Source organism: Monomorium pharaonis, chromosome 8 (genome assembly GCF_013373865.1).
Source record: "Monomorium pharaonis isolate MP-MQ-018 chromosome 8, ASM1337386v2, whole genome shotgun sequence".
Lineage (NCBI taxonomy): Eukaryota > Metazoa > Arthropoda > Insecta > Hymenoptera > Formicidae > Monomorium > Monomorium pharaonis.
Genome location: NC_050474.1, coordinates 10,333,072 through 10,357,376, shown reverse-complemented (window position 1 = coordinate 10,357,376; position 24,305 = coordinate 10,333,072). Strand labels below are relative to the sequence as shown.

At 32.4% G+C, this 24,305-nt stretch overlaps 1 protein-coding gene and 2 long non-coding RNA genes across 4 annotated transcripts in view; 1 reads left to right on the top strand and 2 right to left on the bottom strand.

The window, feature by feature from the left end:
• LOC105836709 (caspase-1) overlaps window positions 1-24,305 on the bottom strand; it is a 38,720-nt gene that overhangs the window by 11,404 nt on the left and 3,011 nt on the right. The window lies entirely within an intron of this gene.
• Window positions 44-4,903, bottom strand: LOC118646987. The gene is made up of 2 exons (XR_004964327.1): window positions 4,869-4,903; window positions 44-3,476 (listed from the first exon to the last, which is right to left on the bottom strand). It is a non-coding gene; the product is annotated as an uncharacterized LOC118646987 (long non-coding RNA).
• On the top strand, window positions 4,879-24,305 carry LOC118646985. 2 transcript variants are annotated; one of them, XR_004964325.1, is made up of 3 exons: window positions 4,879-5,831; window positions 7,332-7,696; window positions 24,294-24,305. It is a non-coding gene; the product is annotated as an uncharacterized LOC118646985 (long non-coding RNA). The 2 variants fall into 2 exon arrangements; XR_004964324.1 differs by lacking the exon at window positions 24,294-24,305 and adding an exon at window positions 22,102-23,851.

Sequence of the window (24,305 nt, the reverse complement as noted above, 5' to 3'; positions counted from 1 at the left end):
TTATCAACTAAGTTATTAAAATAAAAAATGCAAGTTTCTTAAATTTTTTTATTTTTTCTAATCAATTAAAAATTTCGATAAATATCTGAATTTTAGCTCTGAAACCATTGCAAAAAAGGAAATAATGCTTATATTTGATAATTCTTTTTTACTACAAGAGAAGTATTAATCTTTACAAATTTCGTAGAATTTTTAATGTTATATCAGAATGTTCCAAATTTATGTGGATTGTGATTTTTTTAAACGCCTGTGATTCATCTAGTATTAAAGATTATTCTAAGATAAACAGAAACAAAGAAAAAGTGAATTATTTATTTAAATTTGTGGCGGCACGCCACAGCGCGACGCGCGCGCACGCGCACGCAATGTCCGTGGCCGGGTCAGCGGTCCCGGCGACCGCGAGTAGTGCGCGCGGCTGCCACTAGGCGAAAGCGCGGCGCCTCAAACTCGGAAGGAGAAATACAACATCTGGTTTACATAAGAAGACCACTCACGACGAGGGATTAAGCTTAGCTTCCACCAGTATAGTGAGCTCGTAAGGGATTATACTAAGCTAGTACTTTTTGGTAAAGAGTACCTACGGGCCCCGGCGTTTCTAAATTTCGGCACGAGTGAGCTCTGGTACCACAAGAAACTCCTTCGGGAGACAAAACCGACAACCTGCCCCGCTGCCGCCAACTCGGCCACCGCAGTCCACGGATCAATCCGGTGCGGCCAGACACCAAACAGTCAGCGAGGCCTCTGGAACTCGAGAAGTCGCCGGCGAAAAAGGCTGACGTTCTGTGGCGACTATTTATTAATTAGAATCGAGTTTGCCCCGGAGAAGCCGAGGAACCCAAGACTGCAGCCACGAGATCCTCGTCGTCATCCCCCGGTCACCAGGGGTACTCAGACCGTCGGACGCGGAGTGGTTACGCGTGCAACCCAGACTTCAACTTCTGGCCCGGCAGTCACTATCGGCGTTCAACGCAGACCCGCATCGGACCTCGAGTGATATCAGACCTAACCTCGAGGGGAACGCCACCACTTCTGAGGACATCATCGCCGCTTCGCCGACGTCGCCGGAGGCTCCCGAGACACCACGTGCGCTCCCACGAACACCCGGGAAGCACATCCCTCGCGCTCTGCTGAAGAAGCGGGCAGTCTTCCGAGAACTGTTCGGCAGTGACAGCGACTAGGGGAAGTCCTAACCTCCTACAAGCACCTTCGAGTAGCGCCTAATCCATCTACGACCAGAACGAACTAGCTTCCGGCTAAATTCTGCGCAACTTCTTCGCCGCGGACTTTTCATTTTGATCCTGGCATGGTCTCCAGTAACAACGGAGCCCCGGCTGTAAGGGTGCCTGGCAAGTTGACTGTTTGGCGCCCTATGTTTGCACGGGGCTCCCAACAATGATAAGTAGGATTAAATAAAATGATGTTCCTTTTTCGCTCATATAAACCTTGCTCGTGTTCGTACTATCTAGACTTCCGACCTGACTGTACGCAGTCTGAAACCCGTCTGACTGACCTGCCAGGGAACTCTTGCCATGGGCAGGAAAATTAGCCAAAAACAAAGTTCTCTAACTTTGAGAAAGCGGGAGTTAGCCGGGCGTATTTTTTGGTATTGCCCGTTACCAGGAAAGATCTCGTGGGGATTCCCGCCCAGAGTTGTCCGGTCCGTGATAGACATACTCTGGCTCTGCCGCCGTGGCACACCGTTCCTTGGTTCGGGGCCTTACGACTCGCACTGCTAGCCTTACCACAACGCATCTTATTATGCCAAGCTTAATAAATATAAATAAATAAATAAATAAATAAAATAGCTCGCAATTGATGCGGCTTGCGCCAATGTCCATAGTTTAAAATTGGTTCTCCTTCTTGCTTGGGTGTAAAGTGCCCTCGCTGTCCGGATCCCCCGATGTCCTGCAGTAAAAGCCATAAATCGGCAATAAATAAATAAATAAATAAAATCCATAGTCATCCGTGGTCCACTTCTGTGGCGCCACTTCGTTCAGTTAATATTAGACTAGTCAGGTTATTTGGTCGGAAGTTTTTAACCGACAAGGCTGGGGGTCCTCGCCGGCCTCAAGATCCTATCGATTACACATTAACGCAATTACAGTTGTACATATAAAGAGATCAAATATATCCGACACGTATTATTATTGTTAAAAAGGAGGCCTTCTGATTGACCGAACCTAACCACAACTCCCCCATAAAATTATTTGTTCTACTATTTAATTTTTTGTTAAATATAACTCCTCAAGGAAAAAACTATTGTACCAAAAAACTCAAGTAATAATATCTTTAATTCTTCTTAAAAAATATTGATATTACAAAATTGTGATTTATCCAGGTCGAATAATATGCATTATAACCCTACAACGTGCACAAGGGTCTCTAGGACCCCAGAGCAATTTCTTCTTGCTGCTTTGTCCATAGCACCGCCTGAGATCCCGGACTGGGGGAGGGGGGGGGGGAATGTTTATTAGTTATACTAAAACCTCGAACGGTTGCCGGCGTCAATCGTCAATGACAACAAACAAATATAAACTGTTGCTTGGGGTCTCAGTGACGCCAAAGCGTGATAATGCTAATTTTTTAACAAATTAAAAACATACAATTTTGTAGTTAAGTTGATTATCTCGTAAGTATTATCATGCATCCTCGGAGTGACTAACATGGCTGGTCAAAGTTACCAAAGGTTTGTCTACTTTATATTTCAAATTACACAACTACAAAGATAAAGTAAAACTTACTTTATGTTAACAATAAAAATATTATCACAAAATCTTGGCTTTATTTTTTAAAGTCTAGATTAAGCCACACCTAGGATTGACTAGTCAAAATCCAAGTGATTTTTTCAGTTTCTAACTTTGACCAGCCATGTTAGTCACTTCTAGAATGGACTAAAAACATATTAGTCAAAGGCCGGAATACAAAACTATTTCGGGCTGACCAAAACGTTTGGTTATTCCGCGCATTGACCAGTCAATCCTAGGAACGCCCGCGCTACGGGCTTTGACTATAATATATGTATGTATGTATAAATAAATAAATAAATAAATAAATATATATATATATATATCATAATGTAAGAAGAAAGGTGTGCTCCCACCGTAAACTACCAATTTTCGTTCAATTCTGCGCCTTCCTAAACGCCGCCATATTAGAACTTTTGTTTACATTTTGCTACACGATTTTTACATTAAAAATTATTAAAAATGCCAAATTGCTCAATAAAATCGTGCTCTAATTGAAATGGAAACACAAAGGGTAAACATATTAAATAATTTTATTTAAATTTTATTAAAAATGGTAAGTTATAGAAAAATTTGAAAACAATATTTAAAACATTTTTTAATAATATTAATTAAAATGACTAATAGAAAAAACATTAAAAAGTATTGATATTGTAGGTCGCATTTGTTCCGATCATTTTACTCCAGAGTATTTCCGTGATACGAAACATTTGTGTATACCTGACCAGCCACCTGTTTTAAAATTGAAAGACAATGTTATTCCAACTGAAAAGTTGGCTAGTAAAACACTTCCGCCAGATAAAAATAATAAAAAAAATTATACTGAAGTTGTTGAAATAATAAATAAAATTATATTAATTCTATTTTAGAAAAAAAATCAAAGAAGCGTAAGATTTTTAATGACTTAGAAAATAAGAATTGGGAACCATCTAAACGAACAGTAATGATAGACAGTATGTCGCATGGAATAATACAAGATAGCAATTCACTGCTATCGACTACTACTGGCAAAGAAAATCAAATACCAACAATTTCCTCTTTGTAAGCTTTTATTTATGCTTATCTTCATTATTGAATATAAATTATTTACTTAACTCGTTATAAATGGACAAAGCTCTTTACAAGTATATTTACATTGTAACTGTAAGGTGATTGCAAAGATATATATCTTTACGAACTTTAAAAGTTAATGTCTAAGACGTCTAAAGATAAATGTACTAATTTTGTTTAGACATGGAGGTAAAGATAGTTGTCCTGACAATATCTCTTCTAGCCAGAGTTTCATTGATCAAATACCAAATGTTAACTCTTTTCATACAAAGGAAAGTTTAGAAACAGAACAAATAGATCGACATTCAGCTTTAGAAAGGTATAAAATGTAAAAATAATAATGGATTAATAGTAAAAATTTTAATTTTATTAAATTATTCTGGAATTATGCCATAATAACCTAGTAATAATATTTTTATTGCTTACAAGAATTTGATAAAATGTAGCATTATTTTATTTCCGAGCATTACATTATTTCAATTTTATTACATGCCGAGTGGAATGCTAATTATATTCTGATTTTTCTAGTTCTACGATAACCCTTCAAGATTTGGATGTGAACAACAGTATCTTACACGATACAAGTGAAAGGTATTTTTTAAAACGTTATAATTTTTTTAAAATAAAGTATATATTAAAATAAGATTCTCCTTATAGAAATCAAAATATTTTGAAACAATTAGAAGAAATAAAAGCTCGAAATAAAGAATTAACTGCTTTTCAAGATAAATTAATTGAACAAAAAGCCAAAGAAAAATTTTTTAAAATGTTAAGCTCTGTATTTACACCTGGGCAAATAAAAAAGTTGCTACATCCAAATAGAAAAACTATTAAATGGTCAGCTGAAGTTATTGCTTTTGCAATATCACTCAGGAGCGTTAGCCCTAAAGCTTATAGATTTTTTGTACTTTTTTTTACTTTTATTGTGTGATAAAATCATGTTAAAATTTCAAAACAATTGCATTTTATTAGTTTGAGAAAAAAATTCCTGAAAATAGCCTAAAAATTTTTGTTTTACATGTATATTCCCCTTAAAGTTTTACATACAGTTTACATAAAGATAGTTTTACTTACCATTAATCAGTTAAAACCGGATTTTTAAAGATGATCCTCTTTAGATTTTGGAGAGTTGAAATTTTTTGAAAGCGTGAAATTTTTTTTTAATATATCTGCCAAAACAATATTTCTCAGCTGCTATGACTCAATTTTAGGAATTAGAGTAAATATATATATATATATATGTACATATGGGGCATTCTTTGTCAAGCGGGCCACCCGCCGTTCCAAAATTGTATTTGACGTAGAAGAACCATCTTGCACACAAATTTAGTTACAGGCAAGAGCTATCAAAAGCCATGTGCGCTTTTAAAAAATTCAAAATGGCGGAGCTAATATGGCGGATATAAGAGTGCAAAATGTAAAATAGTTCATAGATTTACTTCAATTCTGTTTTCTAAGAGTTTTCGAGGATGCTAATTACGAAACTGCTGTCAAATTTTAAAAATTAAAAATGGCTGATTCAATATGGCGGATATAAAAGTGTAAAATGTAGAATAGTTTACACAATTACTTAAATCTTGTTTACTGTTCACTGTTGAGAAACAGTGTAGTGTAAAATATAAGTCAAATGTCGCGTCTGGAATATGTCTGAAGAGAGATCGCTTGATTACACGCGAAAAGACAATCAAGCAGTAGCGTCACTTCTAAACAAATGAATATCTCGCGCGTCTCCGTCACGGATATAGGAATGTAGAATTGAATTTTTCAAAACCGCACATGCCTTTCGATAGCTCTTGCCTGTAACTAAATTTGTGTGCAAGATGGTTCTTCTACGTCAAATACAATTTTGGAACGGCGGCCCGCTTGACAAAGAATGCCCCATATGTACATATATATATATATTCACTTTAATTCCTAAAATTGAGTCATAGCAGCTGAGAAATATTGTTTTGGCAGATATATTTAAAAAAAATTTCACGCAACTCTCCAAAATCTAAAGAGGATCATCTTTAAAAATCCGGTTTTAACTAATTAATGGTAAGTAAAACTATCCTTATGTAAACTGTATGTAAAACTTTAAGGGAAATATACATGTAAAACAAAAATTTTTAGGCTATTTTCAGGAATTTTTTCTCAAACTAATAAAATGCAATCGTTTTGAAATTTTAACATGATTTTACACACAATAAAAGTAAAAAAATTTTTTTTAATAATTACGTAAATATACACTTCGGAATAAAATTAAGAAAACACTTAATTTTTCCGAAAAAAAAGTGTAAAATTTAAACTGCAGCAACTTTGCGAATAATGGTCGTAAAAAAAAATACCAAAATGCAAATTAAAGGGCAAAATGTCTATTTTCTGACGGTTATGTCAAAAATTTAAAATTTTTTTTAATTTCAAAAAATTTTTGAGTAAAAAGAAAAATTAGAAAATTTTTAAATTTTTTCTTCGTGTTTGTTTAACTGCATGAGCAAAGATCAATTTTTTTCGCAAATGAAACCAATTGTTCTCGAAAGCTTAATTCTTGTGCTTTAATTTTGTTTTTTATACGACCCTCTACGATTTTTTTTTACCAAGTTATTGCCATTTCTCGAAAAAAAATGTCATTTTCAAATTCAAAGGCTCATATCTCGCAACTAATTATCGTACAGTAACAAAAAAAGCAAATGAAGAGCAAATACTCAACTTTACCAATACATTTTTAGTATAAAAATACTAACTTTTACTTTTTTTAAATTTTCTCCTGACATAAGAAAATTTAAAAAGTCAGTAAAAGTTAGTGTTTTTTTAGACTAAAAATTTATTGTTAAAGTTGAGTGTTTGCCCTTCAATTTGCTTTTTTTGGTTAATGTACGATGATTGGTTGCCGAGATATGAGCCTTCAAATTTAAAAATAACATTTTTTCAAAAAATGGCAATAACTTACAAGGGAACCCGAAAATCCTGATTTTAATGAAACTTGACATAAATGTAGAGAGAATAAATACATAAATTTAGAAATTTTTATTTCTATATGCTTATAAACAGTTTAAAGGTTTGAAACCACCCTTAAAAATTAAGAGTTTTTTCGATATATCTTGTAAACTAAACAAAATATCAAAAAATGTTTTATACAAAAGTTTTACAGCATAAATACTTCTATTTAACTATGGTGTTTATCTTTTGAAAAAAATTTTTTTTAATTTATTCTTTATACCTTTCCTATGTTGAATATTTATTGCATCAAAATTTCAATTTTAGTGAAATTCGGTACAAATATAAAGGAGGGCAATACACGAATTTAGAAAATTTTAATTGGTGCTTAAAAACGGTTTAAATAGTTAAAATTACTCTTCAAACGTGTTGAGACATTTTTGCTTTAATTCTGACTTTGGATTTGGATTCAGCGGGTCAAAATACATAAGAATAGACTAGTCTGGTTCGTCGGATCAACCACTTTTTTGTGTGTGCCTGTGTTATTAATTGTTTGTCATAAAAGAAAAGAAAATAGAATGAGAAATAACATTAATTTGACATTTTTCGTAATTGACAAAGTTTTCAGAAGGATTCGTAGTTCGCTTGCTGATCCGTACAAACGTGCGATTTCTCTCTCTACACTTTGGCTTATTATTCAACTGCTGACTTTGATACTCAACTAAGTGAATCGGCTTATCCATATCTTTTTTCTATCATATCTTCTCAAGCTGAAATTGAAGATCTGCAATCTATTACATCTAGATTTTATGTATTAAGCGACCGTCTTCGACTTGAGCACATTTCTCTTATGTACGCAGTACCACCATTTTCAAATCACCACCACGTGGAAAACTTGAGAAATTATTCGAATAATTTTCATCATCTATATATACTATTCGAGGACGATTTGATTTGAGATGGCATCATTAATTTAATTATCTAACGTGAGTTCTAACCTAAAGTTCGACCTTTAATTGCTTCGCTTTTTTCACATATTGTAAGAACTTCTTGCTATGCTACTTTTTCTTTATTTTAGCTTTATTTAACTCTTGTTTCGCTTTACATTCACAAATTCTATTTCTCTTTAAGAAACTTCATATATTAATCATTAATATATACACTGGGAGGCTCTGTTGAGTAAAGCTTCCCCTTATTACCATTGTTAATATACGTATTTACATTGTGATACTTTTTCATGTATTTGAATTTGTTGCAATATATTATCCAGTTATCAAATACCTCTTAGACTTAATCAAGATCTTTACTAAAATTTCTAATTATATCACTGTTAACCATATTACTTTAATATTATATTATTCCATTTCATTTATTTTTGATTACTCTTTATTGTATGTTTATTCATTGAATTATTGTTCTTATTTATATTATTTAGTGTCTTCTATTATATTTATTAATTGTTATATTGTTGCCTTTTGCTTACTATTAAGGAATGCGACCTTGAATCACTGTTTGCTCATGATCCATACACATGTTCATCACACATGATGGCATGAACACTTTGACTTATATTATTATGTTTTCTAAAATCTACTTTGTGTTATTATCTTCTCGCTGATATTCTTTCTATATATTATTTACTTACAATTATCAAATATCCTACATAACGCGAGATACCTTTACTTAATTTAATATCTATATTTTAATTACTTTATTAATTATTTTTCCTTCATTTAATATTTCTTGCGCTACACTTCTGCACGGTTGAAAGAAGGAAAGGAAAGATAATAAACTAAACATAATAAAAATAAAAACAAAATACATAAACCATCTCCTTCTGAAACTCACTCATCAAACGATTCGACATCCCATAAAAGACCACATTCGGAGGTTTCTTCTAAGGGGAGTCCTCCAAGCCGGATGAGATTTCCGGTGATTCAATCAATGACGAGTTATCATTTCATTCTCCTACCTTAGATGATATTCCTGGACGGACTAGTGCATCTGAGAAGCTCAATGGATCTATTACGATCCTTTCTCCACTATCTAAACCTAATCAAGAATCCATTAACTTAATCTCTCAGAAGAATCTTTCTAATAATGAAAATTATAGAACAACTACTACTCCTTCTTTACTGGATATTTCTAATCGGGAACCTTCTACTGTGAATTCAGTTATCTCGTCGCCACTTTATTGAGTCTCAATTACCGAATAGATATTTCTTCGATCTACTAATCTCCTTTTTCGGTTCATTTGGAGGGGATTGATGATAATGAATGCTCTCATATTGAAAATTTGCATCCCAGTATTGGGAAAAAATTATGCTCTAAATTTAATCATATTAATCAAATTAAAAGACTTGGAAGGAATTTGATTAGAGTGGACTTCGACTTTGACTGAAGCTAACAACTTTGTTGTGATATCCAAAGATCTTTTTCAGGATTCTGTTGCATACATACCTAATTATCGAATTTTTAGAATTGGCGTTATTCGTAACGTAAGCCCATTGTTGTCTATTCAGGAAATTCTTGATGGAATTACATAGCCAGATGAACCCATTAAAATCCATAAAATTGAGAGACTTACATCCAGAGATCCCAATAATTTGGAGATGATTAAAGATACTTCTACAATAAAGATATGGTTTGAAACAATACTTCTAATTTTTATACATTTGGAGATTGAGACGTCAGGTTTCTCCCTTTATCAATAGAGTCAAAAAGTGCACTAATTGTTCTAGATGGGGACATTCTTCCCTTGCTTATAAAGGATCTATTTCTTGCGCTAAGTGTGATAAATCCCATAAAACGGATACTTGTTTCAGTATATCCATTCGCTGTGCTAATTGTAAGGGTAACCATAGAGCTTTTGATACAAATTGTCCATTATTTTACAAATGTAGAATTATTAACATTATTATGGCTTACTGCAACACAGATAGAGCTAATGCCATTCGATTAATGAAATAAAAAAATATTTCTTCTATTCAGCAGGCCCAGACTGCTTTTAAATAAGTGGCTTTTAGAGGTTGGTCACTCAAGGATGTTAGAATTAACCATCCTTTTCCTAAATTACTTTCTATCCCTGATAAACACCTTACGAATAATAAATTGCCTTCTATTCTTCCTACTCCAATCTCTTTAAGATCTAAAATTAAATCGAGGGTCGAATACCACATCAAAAAGAATTCGTATTAACAGTGAACCAACTATTGATGCTGACCTTGGTGTCAACTCTTCTAACTATGAACAGATTATTTTAAGACCTAATTCTATTGAATATTCTAATCAGATTAATTTTAATCTTCCCACTCAAAATTTAATTAACTCGTCCAATGATCCTATGAATTTAAGGAGTCCAACCTCTCATAATGATGATAATCTACCTCAAACTAGTAATTCCCAAAATTCCATTAGTAATTTTAGACATCATCCCATGATAGGTATCATTCTCAATGATATCTATTTTATTCTCAAAGAAAACAAAAACATAGCCAACATTAAAAATGAAATTTCTGAATACCTCTTTGGATTTAACACCTCTAATACACATCCATACTAAATCTTATATTATATTACTATTTATTCTTTAACTTTTATAGTTTACTATATTATTTAAATAATTCCTTGGAGACTTTTATTTATGTAAATTTTACTTAACTTATCTATTTTCACAAACTTAAAAATGTTACAATGAAATAGTAGAGGCGTCCGCGGCAAATTTGCGGAGATATCTAATCTTATTCTAATGTACGACATTATTTGTCTCCAAGAAACATGGCTAAAGCGAAAAGATTTTTTTTCCTTTAAGAATTATATATCTTTTAGGAGAGATCGTTTATGCAATATTTTGGGGGGTGGTGTTACTATCCTTTGTAAAAAATCCCTTGACATACTTATTAATTTACCATTCTCTATTAATCAAAAGTTTGAAATTTCATTAATTAAAATAAAATTTAAACATTTATCTTCAGTTTTTTTTTAATTGCTTCTGTTTATAATCCTCCTAATTCTAATGTTTTCAAATCGGGTTGGACATGTTTATTTGAAGGCTTATTCCATTTATCTTCTCATAACCCTTTGATTATCTGACTTTAATGCGCAACACAATTCATGGGGATCGAGCTTATCTAACCCTAATGGTAAGAATTTGGTTGACTTTATTGCTATATCGGATTTTGTTTTCCTTAACGATGGCTCTCCTACGAGAATCTCTGCCACACACAATCATATTAGTGCCCCCGACATTACTCTTATCTCACCAGAATTGGGGAATCTTTGTTGGTCCCCCCTTGATGAGCCCATGGAAAGTGATCACTTTCCGATTAAGATAGTGATTACCTCCTCATGTGCAGATTCTCGGACTCGTAGACGCCCTAAACTCTTGAGTAACTGTCTAAATAAAGACTTGTTTAGTGAATGAACTTGAATGAACTTTTTATTAGGAGCCCTCCTTGAAATTTATCAGGTGCTAACCTATATAAATTTTGGTATGACACTGTTCTTGATAGTGCTTATAGAGCCGGCATTAAGTCCATTGACAAAGATGGTAATATTAAGTCCTTTGATCACCATTACAACAAATGGTGCTACTCTAAACTCAATCAATCTTCTTATAGATCGGTTCAACTATGGTGGGACGAACACTGTACCTTGGCCATTTCTGAAAGGCATTTCTAAAGCGTTTAAACTTCTTAAAGAATACCCTAATAAAATAAATCTTCAGAATTACAGGGAAGCTTCTGTTGATGCACGTAAAATACTGGCAAAGAGAAAGAAACAAAATTTTAGATCATTTGTTAATGAAATTAATTATAATTTTAATCATCAGTCTTTTTGGCAATTGATTAACAAATTTAAAAATAGTGTATACTTTCATCCTACCTCTCCTTCTAATCAATCTGTTTCTGATACATTGGATAATACCATTGCAAAGCTGGCTCCGCCTTGATGTGCCTCTCCTTTCCCATCAATCCATCATACAGATAATTCGAGTCTATTTAACACACCTTTTCAAATAAGCGAATTACAGGATGTGATTAGCTCGACTAAATCTTGTTCCGCTGCGGGGCCTGATTTAGTTAATAACTGGCTTCTTAAGTGTCTTCCCCCTTCTGCATTACAAACGCTTTTGGACTCCTTTAACTTAATTATAGTCCACAGTTCTTTCTCATCCTCTTAGAAACTTTATGACATTTCGTTACTCCCTAAACCTAATAATAGAGGTTTTAAACCTATTTCGCTTCCACTACCCTTAAGATTTTTGAAAAACTGATTATTAGGAGGTTTGAGAGATTTGTTGAACTTGAGCTGATTCTTCCATCCTCCCAATATGGCTTTAGAAAGGGTAGATCCTGTGAGGATTGTCTGTCCCTCCTTAATGTTGAAATTTATAAGTCTTTCATTAAAAAATAGTTTCTAGGCGCTTTATTCATTGACATAGAGCTTATAATAACATAATCCCCCAAATTTATTTAATTCTATCAATCAGTTTAAGATACCAGACAGATATAAGAGTTTTTTCCTCAACTTCCTTAGTCCCAGATGGGTGGACTTTTACGAGTCGGGTGTTTACTTGGGTCGCCGTTTATTGAGTAAGGGTCTTCCTCAAAGCTCTGTCCTTAGCCCTATCCTTTTTAATATTTATATCAAGGATTGTCTTCAACACATCCTACACCTGTGTTCATCTCTTCAATTTGCCGATGACATTGTGATATTTTCTGATAATCTTGATTACTTTAAAGTCCTGCAAAACTTTGAATCTACTTTTTTCAAAACGTCTAATTGGCTTAAATCACTCAACTTGTCGATTTCTACTGAGAAATCCCAACTAATCTTGTTCCATAGAAAAAAAATCTTTATCTCTCCCTAATACTATCTTTTTCAATAATTATTATTTTAGGGTTCTTCGACAGATTAAATACCTTGATCTAATCATGGACTCCGGACTCAGATGGAACGCCCACATTACGGACATTAAGAATAGAATTAATAAGTTTATTAATATCTTAAAATGGATTGCTAGATCCACTTGGGGTATTAACCCCATTCACTTCTTCTTCTTCTTCTTAAAAGGCCCCTTTTGGATTTCCGACCCAATGAAGGGTCACAGTACCATGCGTTAATCGGGTTTACAACCCAAAACTAACCCCTGAGGCAATTGGGTTAGTTATAATCCAATAAATTTTATGATTCTTGCAACTCATTGCTTATTAATCATAGTATAAGTAGGGATCTCTTTTATCGATCCTTCCAATTTACCGTCAGAGTAGAGAGATTCAATAAAATGGATTTCGATAATAAAATGTTAATTTATTATATATTTTTATTAAAGTTAAAGATTTAATTTATTATCTGTAATAAATTTAATAATTAGCTTAGCAATATTCCTATTTACATTTGATATCAAATAGTTCACAGAAAAAGGAGACTGCAAGCCATTAGCAAAAAGAGCTTTTACAAATTGAACTCTATTCACATGCAATAATAGACAGGACCAGAAAATATGATTTAAATCCTGCTCCTGAGTGCCACACTCACACATTGGACAGTCAAAGACCCCTATTTTAGCTAAAAACTGATTAGTGTATGCATATCCAGTGACTACTCTGTTAAGAATGGTGATCTCTCTTCTTTTAAATTTACATTTTTTCTTCTTTAGAAAAGATATGTCAATATCTGAGAGAAAATTCATAAAATTATTACCGGTGTTAACATTAATTTTCAGTATAAAATTTGAGTCTATTAACATATAATATTCCTTGAGAGAAAACAATACCTGCTTGAAATCTACTTTATTAGAGGGTATTTTATTTAGTTGAGCTGCATCCTTGGCCGCTCTGTCCGCTGTTTCATTTCCTAAAATGCCCCTGTGAGCCGGACACCATGTGAACCTAATGTTTTTGTTCAATGTTGAAGATTGGAATAATTTAACTTTTATATCCCGAACCAAATGGCAAAGAGGAAATGGTTGAAAGTCTTTAAGTTCAAGAGCATTCAGACAGCTTAAAGAGTCCGTGCATATATTAGCATAATTAGAATTACTGTTATTAATAAACTCTATTGCTTTTAAGATGGCATACGCTTCAGCTGAGAAGGAGCTAGAAAATTTATTCAATTTAAATTTGAGTGTTAAACCAAGTTTCGGTATCCAGATTGAGCATCCCACTTCTGGTATTTTATCCGTACCAATAGAGCGTGAACCGTCAGTATAAATCCTTAATTCATCAATTGATAATGATTCAGAATTAATTAATCTCAAAAAAGTACTATTGGGATCTCCACTTGTTAAGGCTTGATAGCCTGAACTATTGTCCACGGCAATACTAGTTTGATTCAGATTGAGTGGATATGATAGTGAAGGATGTAAATTCCATATATATAAATCTTGTTGGAATTTAAAGATTTCCGGCCATCTCTTAGAAATGAATGGAATATTTCTCGGAGCAGTTCTACGCGACTGTATGAGATATGCTAAATTTTTAAGTTTTAAACATATAGTTTGTTTATTTAATTGAATAGCTTTGCAAATGAATCTGTCACATGATTGGGTTATTCTTCTTTCTAACGAATGTTGGTTGCTAAATTTCCATGCAACTCGATTAGGAGTAAATTTTGATAAACCTATTGCTATCTTATATGAAAAACCTAACAGTTTCTCCAACTCACCAAAATACGATCCAGCCGCATTAATAAACCAGAACGAGCCCCACTCAATTTGAGCCCTTATTGTGGCATTAACAAATCTTACGCAATCAATAGGGTCTATACCCCAAGAGGATCCTGCGATCCATTTCAAAATATTAAAGAATTTTTTAATTTTCAATTTTAGAATTTTTAAATGAGCTGTCCATCTCAAGCCCGAATCCATTACCAGACCGAGATACCTTATATGTCGACTTAATTTAATTGGTAAGTTTTTAAAATATACAATATCCGGCATAATCAAGGATTTTTTCCTATTAAAAATTATAAATTGAGTTTTTTCTATTGATAGTTTAAAATTTATTTGATCAAACCAAAGTAACAGATTAGAGAAAGCTTTATTTAGATTGGCTATTAAAGTATTATAATTTTTATTAATAGAATAAATTACAAAATCATCTGCAAATTGCAATGAAAAGCTATTATAATGGATCTGTTGTAACAATCTTTAATATATATATTAAACAGTAAAGGGCTCAAAACAGAACCCTGAGGAAGTCCTTTATACAGAATACGTCGGCATATAAAATTTCCCGATTCATAGAAATCTACCGTTCTAGGGCCAAGGAAACTTTTAAGAAAGTTCTTATATCCGATCGGAATTCTAAATTCATTAATATGATTAAACAATAATTGTGGTATCACATTATCATAAGCTCCTTCGATATCCAAAAAAATTGCTCCCAAAAGCTCATTTTTTAAAAAGGTTCTATAAATATCCAAACCCAAAATTGATAAACAGTCATCGCAAGAGCGTCCTTTCCTGAAACCAAATTGAGATATAGGAAGTAACAACTCCAGTTCCACAAATCTATTTAGTCTTTTTATTATGAGTTTCTCAAAGACCTTGCCAACAACAGAAGCCAAAGCTATCGGACGGAATCCCTTTCTACCAGGTTTTGGTATCAAGTTCACATCGTAAAGTTTCCAAGATAGAGGCACAGAACCGTCCAAACGTATCAAATTAAAAGAGTCCAACAATATCTGAAGGGGTCTAGATGAAAGAAGTCTTAATAGAGTATTATCAATTAAATCCGGACCAGCAGCTGAATTTATTTTAGACGATAAAATAGCATCTTTCAACTCATATAATTGAAAAGGGTCATCAAACAAAGCAAGATGTTTTAAATGTTTTATCTTCACAAAGGGAGGATCGCACCATGAAGGAGCAAGTTTATCAATAGTTAAATTTATTAATTCCTGATTAGAAATGTTTGAAGGAATAATAGGATTAAAATAAACACTATTTTTTACCAATAGTTTCCCAAAAAGTACCAACATTAAAATTGTTATTAATTTCTTCTATAAATCCCTTAAAATTTTGCGATTTCCTCTTATTTAATATTTTTCGTGTATTATTTGAAGTTTTTCTATATTCTATAAGATTATGTCTACTAGGGTTAATCATACAATTTTTGAAAGCTTTTAATTTATCTGTGACTGCCAAAGAACAATCATTATCCCACCATGGTTTATTAAACTTCTGTAAGGATTTTTTAGATTTAAATAAAGTTAACGTTTTAGATGTAGAATCAAAGGATTTTATGGATCCATTATTTTCATAAGACTTGATACCAGCCTCATATGCACAACTGATAATTCCATTGTACCAGTCGTTATATAAAGATATACCATCTGTAGCGGAGGGATTAAAGTTTTCAAAAAAAGCATTACATTTAATAGAAAAGATCTTTTTATCAAAGGATTTATATAAAAAAATTTTGGACGTTTGCCTCTATCTAGGTTAATATTAAATGTATTCTTAGAGATAAGAATATTGATAAAAATGGGAAAATGGTCACTACCCCAAGGATCTTCTGAGAGAGACCATAGACAGTTGGATGCCAAATTAGAAGAGATAATAGAAAGGTCTGGTGCACTAATATGATTAGGATTAATAGAAATTCTAGTAGAAAGCCCCTCGTTAAGGTAAACAAAATCAAGTGTTGTAATACTATCGGCCAAAGCTTTACCATTAAAGTTAGATATACTTGATCCCCAAGAATTGTGTTGAGCGTTGAAGTCTCCACATATTAAAAGATAGTTGTTTGTACTTAATTTATCTAAATAATTAAAAAATATATTCCAGTTAGATTTGTTTATATTGATATTTGGAGGATTGTATAAAGAGGCTATATATAAAAATTTATTAGATATAGAATCAACTTTTATTTTGATAATAACGAGTTCTATTTTATGATTTATTGGAATTTTGAAATTAACCGAAACCGGATCTAAAGTTTTAGAACATACTATTGCAACACCACCACCAATAGTATCGTTTGATCTATCGATTCTAAACGTAATATAATTTTTAAAATAAAAATAATCTTTAGGTCTAAGCCAAGTCTCCTGTAAACATATAATATCATAATTTAATATAATATTAGAAATCTCTGAAAATTTGCCGTGGGCACCTCTACAATTCCATTGGACTATTTTAAGATTCATTTTTTCATATAAAAAACAGGAGATCAATTCCTTATAGATAAACAAATATCAAGCAAATCGTTGAAGATTATTTTAGAAGATCAAATTTTGTAATGTAAAAATTATATAAATAATCCAGTATTTCGTCTTTCATACGGGAGGAATTTTTATTTTCTTTAGTTATCATATATATATCATTTAAAATTATACCTATAATGGGGTTTTCACTAAAATTACTTCAATTATTAGATTGATTATGATCGGATTCATTACTCGGCTGAATATGTGAAAATTCATTCATTAGATTTGCATCTAAACCTTTAATTCGATTATAGTTTTGATTTTGTTTCTGATCAATTAAATCACCCGTTATGTTTTGAGTTGGAGATAAATCCAATATCTCTTTATGTTGTGATTGAGAATATTGATTAGCTTTGAAAGGTATCTGATTATAAGTATTTTTTGATGAAAACGACATATGTTGTCTAATTGGTGGATCGCTATTAAATCTTGTTCTCTTAAGTCTATTTATAGTATTTAAATTAAAAGAATTAGAATCATTTGCTGGACCGCGTTTCAAGTGATGCTTTTCATTTGAAGTATTCGAAGATTTAGAAGGATATGAATTTATATTCGATGACTGAGTGGATTTTAATGTATCGATAGACCATCCTCTAAAAGCAGAGGATTTGAAGACGTTTCGAACCATCAATGTGGATGTTATATTTTTTGATTTCATTAGTCTATTTGCTTGAAATCTGTCGACATTACAATAAGCCATTATTGTATTGATCATCTCAAACCTGTGAAAGACAGGACATGAAGTATCAAAAGAGCGGTGTCTACCGTCACAATTTACACATCTCAATGTCAAACTGAAACATTCCTCCGTTTTATGCTTATCATCACATCTAGAACAAGTTGTATTACCTCTACAAGCCAGAGCCGAGTGGCCCCATCTGGAGCATTTGAAACATTTTTTCACTCTATTGACAAAAGGTGAGGTGGGGCATCTCACCCTCCAAATATATAAGAATTCCGGAAGAAGTGGAGATTCGAACCAGACCTTTATTGAAAAGGAATTCCTGAATAATTCCGGATTTTTTGGGTCTCTAAATTTAAGTCTCTCTATTTTATGAATTGGAATAGGGTTATCTAACCAAGTAATTCCATCATAAATATCCTGGACAGTGAGATCTACATCTACGTTGCGGACAATGGCTGTTCTAAATATATATAAGTCTGGGATATAGGCGACAGAGCCTTCAAATAATTCACTTGACGAGTCAACGAATTTATTAGCTTCTTCAAAGGACTTGAAGTTAATTTTTGTAATGTTTCTTCCTAGTCTTTTTATTTTTTGTATATTTTCAAATTTGGAGCAAAGTCTTTTTCCAATAGCCATTGGATGAAGATTACCAATGTTTAGATTGGAAGATTCATTGTTTGGTATACTTTCCAAATGTACCGAATAAGGAGAGAGGTGAGACTGTTTATATCTATTAGCCCTTTGAGATTCAACAAACCTCAAACGAGCTGCTATACTTAATTGATCCTGAGGACGTGGCTCTATCCGACTCTGAGTAGTTGGATTGACTTCAGAGTCATTTAAAACCTTATCAGTATTAGTATTAATATCATTAGTACCTATCAATAGATCCCGGTTCGAAGTAGTATCAGTTTTATTTGATATAATATCCATAGAGTCGGTTGATAATTTTTCCTGTTCAGGAGAAGATCCCCCCTGTTCCATTAGATTAGTTACTGGTATATTCCTATCATCATTTTTACAGTTAGAACTCGAAGGATCTGTATCATATGGTTTAATATTTGAAGTCGGAAATTTTTTATTCTTATGTTTACCCATGCTTAAAATATTAGTGTATTCAAATCCGGATAATAAATTTAGTTTATCAATAGAGTATTGTTAAATATATTTTAAGTTTGTATTAATTCGTTGTATTTAGTTAACACTCAAATTTAGATTATATTTGATGAATTAAGCATTAAGAAAATTGCAAATAACCTCAATCCAGAAGTACATCACTACCATATTAAAAGTCTAGAAAAAATAATCCGGACTGGAAAGGCTACACAAGTATTTAAAAGAGATTTATACTTTACGTAGACATTAACACAATTGAACAATAAATTCAATATAATACACTTATCCTAAGCAATACAAAATGCAAAAATTGTTTAATATATTCTCAAAATATAAATCACAATAAACTATATGAGAACAGAGAATCCATACTTATAAAAATGAATATTATACATGTACATCAAACTTTCAGAGTTTGAAATATACAAAAACTCAAGGGCAAATTCCTTGTAACAGCAAAACAAATACAGCCAAGAAATGTCAGAGTTATTAGAACCAACTGTGAAACAATCTTATTATCAATAAGTTCAAACTTATCAATTATTTAACATCTCTCAATTAATTAGATTTAATAGTCTGTTGTAATCCTTAATTAATACATATTAAGAGAAGAGATAAATAACAAAATACGTTAATTAATGAGTTACCCATATTAAGCAACAATCTTTTAAATCAAGAAAATTTATACTTTGCGTGGACATTAACACAAATGAACAATAAATCCAATACAATACACTTATCTTAAGCAATACAAAATGCAAAATTGTTTAATATATTCTCAAATAATATAAATCATAATAAATTATATGAGAATAGAGAATCCATACTTATAAGAATGAATATTATACATGTACATCAAACGTTCAAAGTTTGAAATATATAAAAACTCAAGGGCAAATTCCTTGTAACAGCAAAACAAATACAGCCAAGGAATATTAGAGTTATTAGAACCAACAGTGAAACAATCTTATTATCAAAAAGTTCTAACTTATCAATCATTTGACATCTCTCAATTAGTTATATTTAATAATCTGTTGTAATCCTTAATCAATACATACTAAGAAAAGAGATCACCAATTTTTAAGGTTAACTATTGCATGATTAAATTCTCCTAATTATATAATCAAAATGAAAATTAGAAAAATTGCCAAGTTTAAATTAGCTAGAATGAAAATCATTCAAAGATGCAAGCAACATGCTATCAGTTTATTATATCCAAATCCATATAAGAACTCACCCATCTGAGGCAAAACAAGAATCATGGTATACTCAAGAATAAGCTCTCCTTTATTTAAATTCCCAAGGTATTAAATGTCAAAGTAGCTCAATAGATTCCTGCTCAATCCATGCGGTTGTTGAGATGGCAGATGCCAGTGCGTCGTAGTTCAATCGCAGTCAATCTCGAAATTTGATTCTGTCCAACTCCCGATCAGGTTGTGGCACAATGGATGAAATTTTAGAAAGATTTATCTAGCGTTTAGAGTTGTAAATCAAGCCGATCCTCTTCGAAAATAAATGTGAGTGTAAACGATATGCACAAAGACGTATTATAACTAAACAAGAGTATTATAACTAACATTCCACGTCTTATCAGATCGGCGGTCACGACGAGAATCCCACCCCATTCACTGTTTGAATTTTATCAATGCCACAATCAGAGCACAGATGGAGTGGGGATCCTTTTGGTTCGTCAATACTGCGGGTTCTTATTTTGCTACTCTTGATAAATCTCTTGTGTTATGCTACAAAATTGCTATGGGTATATCCCGTTTTACCCCCAATAGAGTTACATAGAAATTTAGCAAACAGCCGTCCCTTAGAAGGAGAATTACTCAGCTTTCTGATAAATGTATTTGTAAGGCTATTCAACTAAAAAAAAAAAAGTTTTTTTTCAATAAAATTAAAAATCTGTTATTTAACTCGCTCTTTTAACACATGGGCAAAAGTCCCGAGTCTAACAAAGAAAACACGGTTTTTTTTTGTTCAAAATTAGCTTTATTCATCAACGTAATCTCCATCAAGAGCAACGCAATCATTCCAGCGCCGCTCTAACATTTCAATACCACTTTTGTAGAACGATTTATCTTTTGCCTCAAAATAGGCCTCAGTTTCAGCGATAACCTCTTCATTCGTGCAAAATTTCTTACCGGCGAGCATTTTTTTGAGGTCTGCGAACAGCCAGTAGTCGCTAGGAGCCAAATCTGGCGAATACGGTGGATGTAAGAGCAATTCGAAGTTCAATTCATGTAGTTTTGCCATTGTTTTGATTGACTTGTGACACGGTGCGTTGTCTTGATAAAACAAAATTTTTTTCTTTGCCATATGCGGTCGTTTCTTTGCAATTTCGGCCTTCAAACGCTCCAATAACGCTATATAATATTCACTGTTGATGGTATTTCCCTTCTCAAGATAGTCGATGAATATTACACCACGCACATCCCAAAATACCGAGGCCATAACTTTTCCAGCCGATTGTTGTGCTTTCGGGCGCTTTGGACGAGGTTCACCAGTTGCTGTCCACTCAGATGACGATTGTTTTGATTCCGGAGTGAAGTGATGGATCCATGTTTCATCCATTGTCACATATCGACGCAAAAATTCCGGTTTGTTACGTTTAAACATGACCAAACACTGCTCAGAATCATCAACACGTTCTTGTTTTTGGTCAACAGTGAGCAAACGCGGCACCCACTTTGAACAAAGCTTTCTCATAGTCAAATGCTCATGCAATATAAAGCCAACACGTTCTTTTAATATCTTTACAATGTTAGCTAACTCACGCAACTTCACTTTTCGATCATTCAAAACGATTTTGTGGATTTTTTTTTATTTCTGATGTTACCGCCTCATTTGGACGTCCACTGCGTTCTGCATCATCGGTGTCTCTACGACCACGTTTGAAGTCAGCAAACCAACGTTTTATTGTTGTTTCTGATGGAGCGGAGTCCCCATAACACTTTTCAAGCCATTGCTTCGCTTGAAAGGTATTTTTTCCCATCAAGAAGCAGTGTAAAATTAAAACACGAAATTGTTTTTGATCCATTGTTTTGAAAATAACAAAAGTAGCGTCACTCTTAGCACAATAACTCACAAACTAATGAATAGAATATCATGAAATTTTAACAGCTGTCTTTTGAAGGTTAGTACTAACTGAAAAAGAGGTAAATGCAATAAAACTAGCGCCATCTATGTGTTAGGCCCGGGACTTTTTAGCCCATGTGTTATATAACACTGCAAAAAGAAACATCCCTTTCATTGTCATAAAATGGGAGGCAGTTCATCACCTTAAGAATTCCCTTTATATCTGGAATTTCTACCCTTCTTACTTATATCCCCTTAACTTAAATTACATTAATATTGATATTGATACAGTTTCAGGTATTTTTGCTTCTAACAGTAGCAGTCCTAATCATGCATTCTTAAACCTTACCAGCTTGAAGGCTTTATCACCCAATGAGATCAGAATTTACACAGATGGCTCTAGATCCACTACTGATGGGATTTATAAGGTTGGTAGCTCTATATGGATTCCTTGCCTCGGGCTTACTATCAAGTTTAAGCTCAATAATTTGATCAGTTCATTTGCGGCTGAAACCTTTGCTATTTTAAAGGCCATTAATTTCATAATTAATAGTAACTATGAATTTGCTAATATTTGCACTGACTCTCTTAGTTGTTTGAATGCTCTTGAATCGGGAGATTTTCAACCTTTCCCGCTCTGTAATTTGGTAAGAGACATTAAAGTTAAATTAAACTATGCATTGATCCTCTCTAAATCCATTAGATTTTCATGGTGCCCTGTTCATAAGAGAATTTTAGGCAATGAGAAGGCTGATGTAGCAGCCAAAAAAGCGTCGATTCTCAATTCTATTCCATCTAACAAAGTAGATTATAAACAAGCTTTATTCTCTTATAGGGAATCGTATCTCTTAATTGATTTTGCTTTTTTATCAAGCATTAATATTAATACGGGTAATCAATATATGAATTTTTTATCTAACATAAACATAAACTTTCTGGGTAAAACGAAATGCAAATTTAAAAGGAAGGAGATTGCCTTGCTTAATAGTTATTACAGGGTATCCTTACACTCAAAATTTTCTATTTAAGATCGGTGTGTCATCATCTCCTGCTTGTGACTGTGATTTTGACTCCCAAGATTTATTTTGGATGTGTTTTTTACTTGAATCACAGATTAGAGAGCCTTTTGTTAACTTTCTTTTTTCATTTGGCTTGCAAGCACCTTTTTCGTCTAATTATATATTAGGTAATATCAGCTCAAATATCGCTAAGGCCATCGTTAAATTTATTTCAAATAGTCAACTTAAAATTTAATATCCTTCAACAAATATTTTTAGTCGAACTTTAGTCAAAGAAAAATTGGAAGATGTCAAATATGCTGAAACTAATTAATAATTGGTTCGACATCCTTAATACTCAATCGAAATTCGGACAGCATAGTGGCTTACATGCCTCCGGAGTGGATCTGGACCAATAAAATCGAATTCTTGAGAATATGAACGAATTTATTTTAAAAATAAGAGTAGTCAATAAAACATGCCTCATGCCATTTCAAAGACATATTATTGACTAATAACTCACTGAAACAACTTTTAGTGTGCATTAAAGACAAATACTCAGATGAAAATTTTCAACCACAGTACATAATAACCCAAAAACTGTGCCACTATATTTTGGGAAACTTTTGTTCCTATCTATGAGCAAATAGCCACCCATCGCCCATAGAATTTAGAAACGGTTTGAAATGAATATTCTTGATAGACATTCCGAACACGCTATTTCTGTGAGAAGAAACAGATATTGATAATATCTCAGCCCCACTATTTGATTTAAACGATGTCTATTCTGAGTCCTTGCAAATCACATAGCTTCAATGAAACGGAAAAGAGTTAGAGGAGGAAGCTGCACTTTTCTTAGGGAACAGCAATTTTCAAGCAAGCCAAAAAGAGACTAAAAGAGAAAACGAAAAAAGACTTGATAGTGATGATATTTCGATTAAATGCAAATTCTTTAAATCTTGGTAATTTTTGATAACTATGTCCCGTTCAAGACTTCAGGGGCAAGTGTGAAATGGACAATTTATTATTACTATTATTAATATTATTGATTATTTTTATTATTTATTTATATTTTATTTATTATTATTATTATTTATATTTTATTTATTATTCTTATTATTTATATTTTATTTATTATTCTTATTCTTATTATTTTATTTATTATTATTATTATTATTGTATTTAAAAGCAATAATAAGTATATAATACATACTGACAATAATTATATAATACAAAAATTTTATTAAATATATATGTATGACAAATTGCAACTTGTATACTAGATATATATATATATATATATATGTATTACAAATTATCCATTCCAATTATCCATTCTTATTTTAAAATCGTCTTAAGTAATGTTTTAAGATGTTAATATGGTTCTGTGATTGGTTTATGACATCTTAAGATGATCTTAAATATAAAAACCGAATATGAATACCGATTTTAGCTATACATCATTTTGGTTATATTTTTTTTCAGCTATGATAACAA